Below are 13584 nucleotides of genomic sequence, written 5' to 3' on the forward strand. Positions count from 1 at the left end.
AGGAGGATAGTAAATTCATCAAGAGAAATTTAATTTTGTTGTTGACTTGAAACACCTGAGTCCTTAAGCATGGCACTCTAAATCCACCTAAACTAAGATAAAAAACTTAAAGCAGAAAAGAGAAAAATGAAACTTCCTGTTGATGAGATTAAGATGGACAGAGCTGTGTGCTGTTTACACAATTAAATGAGGTGTATGTGATCATTTCCATAGTAACAAATTATACGGAGGTATTCAGAGTAAGGGGAGATCAAAGGTTTGGTTTAATAGAAGGTTTGCACATGGAAATTTTTTAAAAAAATTGAACAAAATTGTAATATCTATCACAGCAGTTATGAAGGCTAATATATATCCAGAGAAGCATACCGCTTAATATTGCTCATCAACTGAAACCTACATTTTTCTTGAAATGTAAGGTCAAGAAAAGTACATAGGGATCCTGGCAGGCTATGAGAAGTACCCATAAGACTGAAGAATGGCTTTAAAGCCTGGTGTTGTATGTCACATGTGGTTGTCAACTCTGGCTCCATGGTACTCATCCTCACGGTACTATGATTCACATGGGCATCCTATTTTATCGCTTTGTGTCAAGCTGTCACTTATACAGTATTAGAATTTTACATTGGAGTCCATCTTCACTCCACGTTAGGAAGGCATAGTGGATATTTATTAACCCCAGTAGAACTCCACTTCTGGGTAGTGAATCAATGAATCACTGTAGCCATGGAGATGTAGTTCCATCTCCACAGCCATTGGGAATCATTGCTTCATCAAGTCAACACATATTCAGTGTGGGTTCTCCAGGGGTGAGCAATATTCTAGACACTGGGATTTATTTATGCTTAGGAAAAAAAATCAAAAAACAAAAATCAAAATTCCTGCTCTAATGGGAGGATTACCTTCTAGTCAGGGGAGACTGACCCTCAAGATCATTCATTTGTTCATTCCATAGCAAATGTTTATTGAGCCCTTGTGCACCAGGCACTGTTGTAGACACCAGGATATATTAATAAGCAAAGAAGACAATAATCCCTGCCTTATGGAGTCAGCATTGTAGTGGTAGGAGCTACTCTGGTAATGTGATGACTTCAGGTTTGTTCTTTTTGCTTTAAGACTGCTTTGGCTATTTTGGGCTCTATTTTGGTTCCAAACAAAGCATAGAATTATTTTTTCTAGACCTATGCAATATGATATTGGTATTTTGATGGGAATTGCTTTGAATCTGTAAATCACTTTGGGCAGTATGGACATTTTAACAAGGTTGATTCTACCGATCCATGAGCGTGATATGTTTTTCCATTTATTTGTGTTTCTGTGATTTCTTTCTTTAGTGTTCTGCAGTTCTCCTTGTAGAGATCTTTCACCTCCTTGGATAAGTATATTCCTAAGTATTTGATTTTCTTTGTAGCTGTTGTGAATGGTATTGAGTCTTTGACTTGACTCACAGCTTGACTATTACTCGTATATAGAAATGCTACCGATTCATGTGCATTGATTTTGTATCCTGAGACTTTGCTGAATTTATTTATCAAATCCAGGAGTCTCTTGGTGGAGTCTTTGGGATTTTATGGTTACAAGACCATATCATAAAAACAATGGATAGTTGCCATGCAGTAGGTGGCAATGCCTTAACCGTACCCGAGGCCCTCTTCCATCCTTGTCAAGAGGAGTGACAACCTTCTCTCCTTTCATACAACACAGGAGCTAGATAATAATCTTAACAAATTAGTAAATTATATGTTAGAAGGTGATAAATGCTATGGGGAAAAAAGAGTAGGATAAGGCGAGAGAGGGGTTTCTTGGGGGGCAGGGCTGTACTTTAGATGGGAAGGCCTCACTGAGAAGGGCATGTTTGAGTAAAGATCCAGAGTGAGTGAGTGAGGGAGCCACCAGGTTACCCAGGCCATGACCACCCTTTGGTTCCGGAATAAGCATGTAACCCAAGTCAGGCCAACCACTGTCTCTTTTTGCAATTTTTCAATCAAAACCAAATCCACCATTTTTTCTCTTACTTACAAAGCTGAAGGGAAGTGAGCCTGGAGCTACTAGCAGCTGAGCCCCTGCATCGGGAGACAGCGATGATGAAGGAGAGGGAAGAGGACATAAGAAATGGAGAAGGTGGTCCCAGGGGCCAGAGAACCTGGGAAATGGGAGCCCGAGGCCACTCCATGCCTGTCTCTTCCGCAGCTCTGTTCTGTGAGCCACGATATTCCCTCTTTTGCTTCGGCTCACTCAGGTTGTAAGCATTACACTGCAGATGTAATTAGTCCGGTTGGGTTTCTGTGACTCACAAGCAAAGAGGGCGTGCACACATGAAGGGAACTCCCAGCCGTCGGAGCAGAGCACCTGCTCAGGGTAAGTCGCCTGAGATCACCCATTCTCCATGCTGTACCCATAGGCCCTGCCCGGAGTAACACTTCCTAGATGTTTGACTATATAGCGCTTACTCATTTTCAGGAGGAAAAAAAAAAAAGTGTGTTGGACTGCTGACTTTTTATTTGGTCAAATGAAGATGTGAAAAATTAAATAACCAACAATCAACCACTTTCACCATCATTTCATGCAAGATGTGGGACATTTTCAAACCCCAAAAGTGGAGGGCATAGTTCAGAATAAAGGGTAGTATTGTGAATGGAATAAAATAATGTTACGAAAGCCCCACTTTATTTTCCTTGTTTCACAAAGGACTGGGGAGAGTGCCTCAGAGACCAGCCCCAGTCAGTGCACCTCGGAGTGTTTGGAACTATTGTCCCAGAGCACAAGGGACTCAGACTTTCCAGGAAGACACGGAACCAAAAGGGCCAGCTTCCTCTTTCCAAACCCTGATTAGGTGAGTTGTTTTATAGGCACTAAATCCTGTGGGTAAAAGGGTTCTATAGCTAGCAGAGAATTGCCTTGCCTTTGGGAACAACAGAATATTGCAATACCTTCTATTGCTATAATGAGAGGAAACCTAGTGTCTTGCTGATCTGGGATACTTGTTCCCCAAGAATTAGCCTTTTAAGAGCTTGCTCCTCAGCCTGTTTGAGGGGGGCAGTCCAATCCTCATGAACTTTATACAACCTTTCATACTAGTCTCTGGGCGTCAGATAATCTCTAATAGCTCTGATGAGTTACCCCCTTAGAATTTCCCTTTATGCTAGGACCGTTGTTTCTCTTAGTACTGCATCGTGCTAGCCCAGCTGTGGGCAAAGTTTTTCTGTAAAGGGCTGGATAGTAAATGTTTTAGATTTTGTGGGCCACACAGTCTCTGTTAGAACAACTCAACTCTGCTGATGTGCAAAAGCAGCCACAGAGGATATGTAAACAAATGGGTGAGGCTGTGTTCTGATAAAACTTTATTTACAAAAATAGACAGAGGACTAGATTTGGCCCACAGGCTGCAGTCTGCCGACCCTTGTGCTTAAAACCTGTTTCAAAATATATAGTTTAACCCTTTTCTTTTTGTTAAAGATGCTGATAAAGTTTGTTACCTTTACCCAGGAGTGGAGCGAGTGGGACTAGAACCTGATCCCACATTTATTCTCTGTAATATAGAAACCCAATCTTTTCAGTATGGAGGGTTTACCCTGTGAACTTTAAATGATTTCTCAAACCGGGAAATAAATTCAATGTTCTTGTTATGGGCTGACTTTAATACTCCCCCTACCCCTCGCAAAAAAATTCAATTTTTTTTTACAACTAAAGCGGACTAATCGCCAGTACTGCAGAATGTGACCTTATTTAGAAATAAGGTCACTGCAGATGTAATTAGTTAAGATGAGGTGACACTGGAAGAGGGTGGGCCCTAATCCCGGATGACTGGCATTGTTAGAGAAAGGGGAAATTTGGACACAGACACATACAAACATGGGAACACCATGTGAAGATGGGACGATGCTGCCTAAAGCCCAGGAACTACCAGAAGCTTGGAGAGAGGCTTGGTGCAGATTCAGTGCTGTTGTGGCTCCTTCCTAGTGAGTATGGCCCTGTTGATATCTAGATCTTGGACTTCCAGCCTCCAGAGCTGTGAGATAATAAATTCCCATGGTTTAAGCCACTCAGTATGTGGTACTTGGTCATGGTAGCCCTAGCAAATGAATCTAGTTCTGTTAGGAAACAGGCTGACCCAACGTAGACCAAGCATGTATCTCACCATGATGGAAGGTTGAGCATTTCTAAATAAAGAGGGTGACTTGGGATTGGAGACTGAAAAAGAGTTGTTGATGTATTCTGGGGTTGATCCAGCTTTACAAGCAGATGCTGTTTAGGACTCGTTGGGAAGGAGGGCTTCATTCCTGAGGGCAAGGCCAGAGGCCAGGGCACTAAGAAGGGCCTTGTGGCCACAGAGGTGAGGCAGCCTTAGGTCTCCCTGGGAGAGCGCTGAGCTGTAGCTTCATTAGGGCCTATTCCTCATGCATTCTGGTCACCTGGCCCCCATCAGTTCCTCTGCCTTGCTGGCTCAGGCTTTCACCTTCAATCCTTAAGGCATTTCATATTTTTTGCATCATTTAAACATTTCTACTTCCCACTTGTACCAAGACACACAGAAGTAGTAAAAAATGTGGTGGAATGAACTTAAATGTGAGTCATACAATAAAATCCATTTTTAAAATCTTACAGATTTTTGTTTCTATCTGCTGTAAGCATGTGTTCTTCATACCAGCTTTCTGCCTGGACCAGATATAGCCTTCTCCTAAAACATGTTTCAGGGACACACCCTTCAAGGATAAAATTCTGCCCTTTCTTTAAGCCTCACTGGACAATTTCCTGGCAGCTGCCAGAATTCCAGATGCCAACATCTATTCCAAAACAAGAATACAAATGGCCCTCCGGTTAGGTAAGCCAGTAGAACTGGTGCACCACCATCATTCTTCTACCCACAAATGTCAACTGAACTTCCAACACAGGCTGAATGCTCGCACTGCTGTTCTGTAAGCATCCCAAAGACTGTGATATGAAAGGGCGGGTGTCTGCCAACATTTATATCCCTAATTACAAAAGAGGCCAATAGTTCAACAGATGCTCAGCATCGATTCTTTCAGACATTGTCTCAACTTAGCACAGCCCACTAGGATCTTCATAAACAGGTATTCTGCCACAAGTTCAGGATCATGGCTTCTGCTTTATTTTGCTTTGTCAGTTTTTGCATCTCCCCCTCCTGGTTTCACCAAGCCCTCTGGCTTTGACATGCAACCATCTCAACTGGGAAATACGTAGAGTTGCCCATTAGAGCTCTCCTGCCAATACACTTTCTGTGCCCTGGGTCCTGCCCTGCTGTCCTCCCTCCACTGGCAGCCTGCCCGAAGTCTGCCCCACTCGGGCATCAGCAATGGTGCTTTATAATATGTTCTTATCCATCCTTCCTCTTACCTTCCAAACTCTCCAATCCCATGACCCATTTCTGTGGACATCTGCTCCTTGGCAGCTGTGAGAAAGGAGGAGGCAATACGGCAGGCAGAATGGGGAGCACTGTTGCTGGCTTGGCAGCTTGACAAAGGTGGCAGTTGGGCCCTCTCTTTGTTTGTGTGATTTCACTTGTTCTATGAACCGAAAGGTCTGGTAGGGTTTGTGTTGCCCACCAGCAGAGTCTGAATCACTCCCTCCTTCTGTTTTATGCGTGCTTTTATCACTGTACACATCACAATTAGACTAAACTAATTACTCGTTCTCATGCCTGTCTTCTCTGTTAGGAAATGGCAATGACTTCAGTTTTTCCATTGGCTTAAGGGCCTCTAATGGCCTTTGTGCCTGCCAGGTGAAAACTAGAACAATAGGAGCTTAAAGCTTTGAGAACATCTGATACAACCTGCTCTTGTCATACTAGAAAATGGAGGCTCAGAGAGTTGAGTCAGTGGCAAATCCCATTCTAGAACTTGGATCTTCTAGGCTTGCTAAGCAGGGATGAGGGAATGTCTGCTGGCTTTGCAATCATGCGTATCTGTGCTCAAAGCCTGGCTCTGCTCTTGATAGCTGCATGACCTTGGGCAAGGTATATCTTTCAACCTCTGCTTTCTCATCTGTAGAAAGAGAACACAGTGGCAATAGTTACTTCAAAAGATTATAAGGAATAAATGAAATAATACCCATGAAATGCCTAGTACAGCCCTTGACACCTTGATGAGTAGCAGCTCATTCACCTTCCACCAGTCCTCTCCTGTCCTGTGTCTATTCACTCCCCCATGAATGGCGAAGCATTCTATGTTTTTCTCACTAGTTCATATGGGCTTCCTAATATTTAATTGCTTAAGCCAGTGGTGAAAGGTTTTGCTTTGTGTTCAGCATTTCCCAGATGGCACACGGATTAGCAGAACAGCTACCTCCCGGGGGGCAATGGAATTTCCCGTGTTGTGCTCTCACCCGGAATGAAGTGGCAGGTTCTAGGCCCTATTAGGAAACATGGAATTGAGTACTCCTTGCTGAGTGGTCTTGGAAGGTTCTTGTCCATGTGGACCTATGTATGGGAGGCAGTACAGGACAGTGGCTCAGAACATGGGCTTCAAGTCAAACAAACATGGCCTTGAACACCACCTCTGCCTCTTATTGATTGTGTGGAGTCAGACATGTGCCTTAACCTCTCTGTGCCTCATTTATTCATCTGCAAAATGGGAATATCAATAATATCTTCCTTAGAGGTTGTTGTAACAGTTAAATGAGATAGTGTGCATAGAGGACCTGGCATTTGGTCCCTTCATAGTACTATTTGGATTTGGCACTAGTTTAGTGACCCTGAAATCAATATTTTTTTTTTATCTTCTACAATTACTTTGAACTGTGCTGGGTACCATCATTAGAGAATTATTTGAGACTATAATTTCTGTTCTCCCAAATTGTAATTCATTTGTTCAGAAGACAGATGATGTTTTATCTGGTGGAAGGCTGGACCCAGAGTCAGGAAGACTGGTCCTAATCTCAACTGTGCCATTAACAAATGATGTGATATTTGGCAAATCACCTTTGGCTTTGCTTCAGTTTTCTCAGCTGCAATATGAGGTGGTTGGACTAGATGTGTTTTTAAAAATTTTCCAGCAGCAATAATCATTTATATATTCATACAACAGATTAAACTGTTACGGGTGCTGGAGATACAGAAATGAGCAAAACAGACAAAGTTCTGCCCTTATGGGGGTTCCAGTGTTGAGACAGAGCCAAACAGAACATGTAAGAAAACATCTAGTGTGCCAAATGGTGATAAAAACCATGGAAAACACAAATGGGAAGCGGGGCAGAGAGTACTGGAATGGTTGGGAAGGTGGCTGTCATTTTAAACAGCATGGCCAGGGAAGGCCTCATGGAGAAGGTGACATTTATTTTATCAAGGCCTTAAAAGGTAGAAAGGAAACCAGCCATGCAGCTGCCTGGGGAAATCTTTCCAAGTAGATGAAACAGTAAAGATATTGAGAGGGGCACGCCTGGCATGGGTAGAGGAATAGCAAAAGGTCAGTGTGGCTAGAACAAGTGAGGGAGGGAAGAGGAGGAGGTGAAGTCAGAGAAGGAATGGCAGGAAGGCTGGGTCCCACAGGGCCTGGAGGCCATTGGGCAGATTCTGGCTTTTGCTCCCAGGGAAATGAGTTGAGTAGAGGAGCCACATGGTCTGATTTATGTTCTAGAAGGATCCATCTGGCTACTGTGTAGAGAATAACCTATGAGGGAGCAAAGGCAGATGAGAAATGATGGTGGCTTGGACGGAGATGCTAGTGGTGGAGGTGGTGAGAAGGGGTAAGCCTCGGGGTATACTCCGAAGGTAGAGCTGACGGGATTTGCTGTTGGATCGGGAGTTGAGAATGAATAAAAGACAGAGTGAGGGACACATCAAGTGTTCTTGGCCTGAGTAAACTGCAAGGATGCAGTAGTAAGATGGGGAATACTGTAGAGAGAGCCGGTTTGGGGTGGAACGCCAGGAGTTTGATTTTAGGGAAGTTGCATTTCAGATGCCTGTTAGGCATCCCAGTGGGCAGCTGACACACAAGGCTGGAGTCCAGGAGAGGGCTGAAGGAAGCTGTCAGCGTAGAGATGGTGTTTACAACCACGGGACTCGATGCAGGCACCAAACGGGTGATTATAAATAGAGAAGAAAAGAAATCCAAGTCCAAGTCCAAGTCCTGTGATCTCCCATAGTAAGGGTCAGGGAGATGAGGAGAAACAAAGTGTGGGAAGTGTTCCAAGAAATCTCTAAGTCTACGGCACAAAACAGTTTGAAGACATGAGTAGATGGCTGTCACAGATTCATGCACACACATGGATTAGGACCATTGTTGCCTGAGGTTCCTGGGAGCTCAAGGCAGGGCTGGTGTTAAGCCCAGGTGAGGAAGAGGATCTGGGTGGAAGTTCTTTATGGAATTACCCTTCAGCCTTTTCTAAGCAGGTTCTATGCAGAACTGACAAACTGTGCTCCTGCAACGAAGTATGAGTCGGAGATCAGAATCAAATTTGTTGAAAGAAACAAAATAAAATTCATCTCAGCTACAAGCTATTAAATGTTGCTCCTGTGCTTCTTTGCACACACTCTTTTTTATTTCTTGGTCAGAGACATGCTGCCAGCTGTTGCCTGGGAGGGTCAGCTGCTCCTCGCATTCTTTGGAGAGGCGGAGTTCTACGTTATGAAAGCTCTTTCTTCTAGAAGGGCATCTGAAGATGAAAGTCAGCCTCTCTCCCCCTCAGCAATGAATTATGTTGGCCTTTCTTATTATTCCTTCATTTTTGAGAAATGGAAACTCTTTCACAATGTTTAATGGGCTCTTCACATGTTATTTCACGGACCATTAACATAACTGGATAATAAAATGGATGTTTAAAATACCCTACTTATTCCATGTAAGGTGTGAATGTGCGGTGACCATGATTAACCCAGGACAGAGGAGGGCAAAGCCATCCAACACCAAGCCAGAACGGTTCTGAAGCACAGGGAGTGGGCGCCGTGCCTGCCTGTTTGGGAGAAAATAATCACAATAGTTATCATTTATGTTCTGCATTCATTGCTTTTCCAGTCTGCACACAAATCTGATGAGGCATCATTGTCCTCACTTTTTAAAAGAGGAGCTGCAGATTGAGTAGATTTACTTAGGTCCCCGTCTCAGAAAGGACGTGTTATGGACTGAATTGTTTCCTCCTCCCAAATTCATCTATTGGAGCCCTAACCCCCAGTATGTTGTCATGTGGCCGTATTTAGAGATAGGGCCTTTAAGGAAGTAATTAAGATTAAATGAGGCCCAAAGGGTGAGGCTCTAATTCAATATGTCTTGTGTCCTTATAAGAGGAAGAAGAGACCCCAGAGATGCATGTGCACAGAGGAAAGGTCACATGAGGACTCGGTGAGAAGGAGGCCATCTGCGAGCCAAGGACAGAGGACTCAGGAGAAACCAACCCTTCTGACACTTTGATCTTGGACTTCTAGCCTCCAGAACTGTGAGAAATATATTTCTGATGTTTAAGCCACCCAGTCTGGGGTATTTGTTATGGGCGCCTGAGCAGACTGAGACAGGGTAGATAGCAAGTCTGTCGTGGATGTGCCGTGGAGCACTCTTTTTGTGAAATTGGTCCCCTTCCTCTTCCTCTACTAAAGGGGAGGCCAAGGTGGTCACGTTTGTGCTACATAAAGCTCTCCTCTCCCTGCCTATAGCTGTGGACCAGGGGAGGATGATGGGCAATCAGATCTCTATCCCGGGAGTTTGTAATTAAAGAACTGAGAGATGGAGTCAGACAGTGGAGAGCAAAGGAGCTGTGACCCACAGCATCCTGAGGCCATGTGGCTCTGTGGGTGGGAAGAGCAACTTGGCCTTCCATTGGGGGCTGCAAGGGGTATGCAGAAAGAGAGAGGGACTGTGTGGCTCCAGAGCCTGAGGGATGACAGAGAAGCTGCCTGGTGTCTGATTCCTGTGAGACCCTGCTCTGCTTCCTGCCCCTGGACTCTGGGAGCGGGTCTGAATCCTTCCCACAAGTCTCCTTGTTTGAGTGGATTTCCCTTTCTTGCAACCAAACTAAATCAATCTCCAAACTCATGCTCCTTCCTTTGTGTATAGTCTGCCAGTGGCCATCAAAAGCCATCCCCCGCGGCTCAGCGACATTCCTGAATGTACAGAATCTCCCTCGTTCCCTAAAGCTTCATCAATTCTACCAACATGTGTTAGGTGCCGTATCAGTCAGGTTTCTCCAGAGAAACAGAACCAGGAGATCATATACATAAAGAGGTTTACTGTGAGGAATTGGCTTAGGTGATTGATTGTAGGGGCTGGCAAGTACCAAACCCCTAAGGAGGCCAGTAGGTGGGAAACTCTCCGGCAGATGTTCATGTTGTTGTCTTGAAGCAGAACCTCCTCTTCCTCAGGGAACCTCAGTTCTTCTGCTAAGGCCTTTCAACTGATGAGATGAGGCCCACCCACATTATCAAAGGGTAGTCTCCTTTGCTGATTGGAGATGTTAACCATATTACAAAATACCTTCACAGCAACACCTACATTAGTGCTTGATTGAATAACTGGGTGCTGTAGCCTAGCCCAGGTGGCACCTAAAACTGACCATCACAGGGGCCTGTCGTGTTCCAGCACTAAGGGCAGTGGGCTGGGCACAAGACGAATGACCCAGCTCCTGCCATTACGGGAACCTCATCCAAGGATGTGAACCCGAATCACCACAGAACAGGGATCACAGAGCCAGGTCACATCAGGTAGGTCATGGGAGGTCCCATGTAACCTCAAGGGATCTGTAGGATCTCAACACGAGGAGAGGAGTGTGTCTTAGAGACCTGGAGGGACATCCCATTGTCTAGAAAAGTAGGTTGGGGCCTGAGCATGCACTTTGTTAAAATCAGAACGAGTTTGAACCTGAGTCGGTGGGCAGCAGTTCATGCCCAAAGGTTTCAAAGGAGGCAAGAGACACGCTGGGAGCCGTGCGTTAGTGCCTAGGGGTGGGGGACCCTTGGCGGGCATCTGTGGCAGGATTTGGGATTAGCTATGATGGCAGCCCGGGCTACAGTGATCGAGGTGGGACAGGAAAGGAGGGGACTTGGGCTAAAAGCATGGCTGAGATGAGTCCGCTCCACGGGGTGCTGGCTTCCGAGGCCGGTGGTCTGAATGAAAGGTGGGGCCGGCCACAGACATGCGCAGTCACGAGGAGTGGCACCTGGTTCTGAAGGGGGCAGCGAGGTACTGCGGCCACCGCTGGGCTTGGTGCCCTCTCCCCTTCCTCTGTTGTTTCCTGCCGGCCCTCACTCTCAGCCCTTTGCGGACACACCAGGGGCAGAGCTGGGTTTTGTGGGGCCCGAAGCTTATATGACTTGAGGGTCCCGTTTTAAGAGAAAGAGCACACCACCAGGGACAGGGTCTTGGCATTTATATCATCCATATTCTGCTAAGAACGCCTTTGAACACCGCATCAACTATTAAACATGTTCCCTCGCCTAAGTGCACGTTTCTTTGGAGAATTCTCTTTTTTTTCTTTTCAGGGGAAGCTCCGAAGAGCGGGGCAGGTGGCTGCCCCACGTACCACGCGGCGGGCTAATGGCTAACATCTTGATTTAATAACCCGCAGACCTCCCCGCTTATAGCTGGAACTCGAAGCAGACTTGCAGATCTTTAAAGTCCCGGCGCCCTACGACATGGACATGGAGTGGCTGCGGAAAGGGCCGCTGAGCATAGGGGGGCCAAGAGGAGGATATGGAACATGGGACTGACGACTGTAGACGGTGGCACTGGCGACAGTGGCAACTCGTGGCAAGGGACGATAGGGGAGGGGAATCTTACAATGGCAGAGAAAACAGGAAGTAATTGGGTTCACCACAATTTGGTCAAGATGTTTTGTGCAGTCAGGCAGAAGATGAGCTTGAATGTATGCTTAAGTTCAGTCACAGGAATTGAAAGAAAGTTTCCATTTCTTGCTCACCCAAGGCTTGTAAATTTGTAGCTGCTCTGTGCATCAAAACAGTGACCTCCTCTCAAGAGCACTCACACTGAGTGAAGGTGAAGATGACGCTTTGGAGTGACATTTCTGCCTGAGGCTCCGGCTGTCTCAAATGACTCGTTCACTGGTTTTTGAAAGTCTCTTTGTCTACTCTGTGCCTAGCACTGAGTTGTGCGTTGAGGGCACAGAGACATATCAGATAAGATTCTTTCTCTTTAAGAGCTCACAAGCTGGCTGGGGAGTAAGACTAACGTTTGTGAAATAGGAGACAATTCAAGGTTGAAATACCAAGGAGAACACAGCAGCGGTGCCACTGGAATGCAGAAGAGAGCCACTAATGAGGGCTGGGGTGGTCGTGGCCCTTGCTACTCAAAGTGTGGTCCATGGACCAGCAGCATGAGCATGACTGGAGTGCAGGACCTCCTGGATCAGAATCTACATTTTAATGAGCTCCTCAGTCTACTATACACACTTTAAGAAGCACTGTTCTAGGAGAGTTGGTTCCTGAGCTTTAAAGGATGGGTAAGATTTGGAGAAGCTTAATATTTATAGATGTCAGTTTTCTTTAGGCCCAGTAGTTCCATTTCAGAGCTAAGAAATGGAATCATCCTCTCTCTAGCCTTGACATTGAAAGCCTTTCTGATTAATAAAATGAAGCCTGGATAAAAGTCAGGGGGAGCACGCATGCAGAAAGAAGATGGAATTCCATAGAGTCAGATCACTGGGAACAATTACAGAGACACTTCAATTTATGACAGGGCTACTTCCCGATAAACCCATCGTAAAGTCAAAAAAATCTTAAGTCAAACCATCCTAGGTTGGGGACTGTTTGCAGTGAGCTAGATATGAAATCTGAAAATGCTCACGAGAGTGAAACTCACCTGCTTTTCTGAATATGGATCCTTGTGGGGAAATTTATATTTGCAATCACCTTGCTCTGCACTTGGTAACCCTAAAAGTATTATTCTTGCCAGTATATGTACAAGAAGCCTTCTTGGAAGCATCCAGATTTCTTCAATTTAATCTTAGTTCTTATGGAACGTAGCAGTTCATCACAAAGACTTGCACGAGAAGTGCCTCTCATGGTTAACTGCATCTCTAACTCCTGAAGCTTTATAGAGTGTGGATTCTTTTGTTTGGCAGAAGAACTTAAAATTTTTATGTGTCCTACCTGCCTTTGGCTAAAGGACAATGAGAATATTGACAATTCTGGTAGATACTTGAAGGTTTAAAAAAGCTCTTTTTGGTCAGATTGGCCTCCTAGCACCTCCCTCCGCAGCTGTCCTAGCTTGACCCCAGCATCTTCCTCCCCTCCTCTTCCTCCTCCTCCTCTCTCACCCCCATCTTTCTTCTCTGTCTCCCTCCTTCCATCTGGTCTTCTCTGGTGGCTTCTTCAGTCATCTCTGTTGCAACCACCCTGTTCCACACCGGAGCTAAATAGACTCCCCACTTGCCTGTCTTTGTTCACACTGGAGTTGTTTTTCCTGTTGGGATCACCCTTCCCTTTGCTCTTCTGAAGCTCAAATGCCCTAGTCCCAGCTGTCAGGAATTACCCCACATCTGGACCTCAAGGCATTTCTCCTGCCCCTCTACAGTGCCCCATAGCACTTTCGAACCTGCAATATTCTTAGTGTGTCTCTGCCTGGAATGTCCTGGCAGACTGTGGACTCCTTGGAAGCAAGGACTTTTGTCTTATTGAGCTATCTATCC

The 13584-nt window shown here is 45.3% G+C and overlaps 1 pseudogene; it reads right to left on the reverse strand.

The window, feature by feature from the left end:
• Window positions 1-1587: 1587 nt before the first annotated feature.
• On the reverse strand, window positions 1588-1699 carry LOC123639077 (annotated as a pseudogene).
• Between the last annotated feature and the right edge of the window lie 11885 nt (window positions 1700-13584).

The sequence above is a fragment of the Lemur catta genome, chromosome 5 (genome assembly GCF_020740605.2).
Source record: "Lemur catta isolate mLemCat1 chromosome 5, mLemCat1.pri, whole genome shotgun sequence".
In the NCBI taxonomy this organism is placed as follows: domain Eukaryota; kingdom Metazoa; phylum Chordata; class Mammalia; order Primates; family Lemuridae; genus Lemur; species Lemur catta.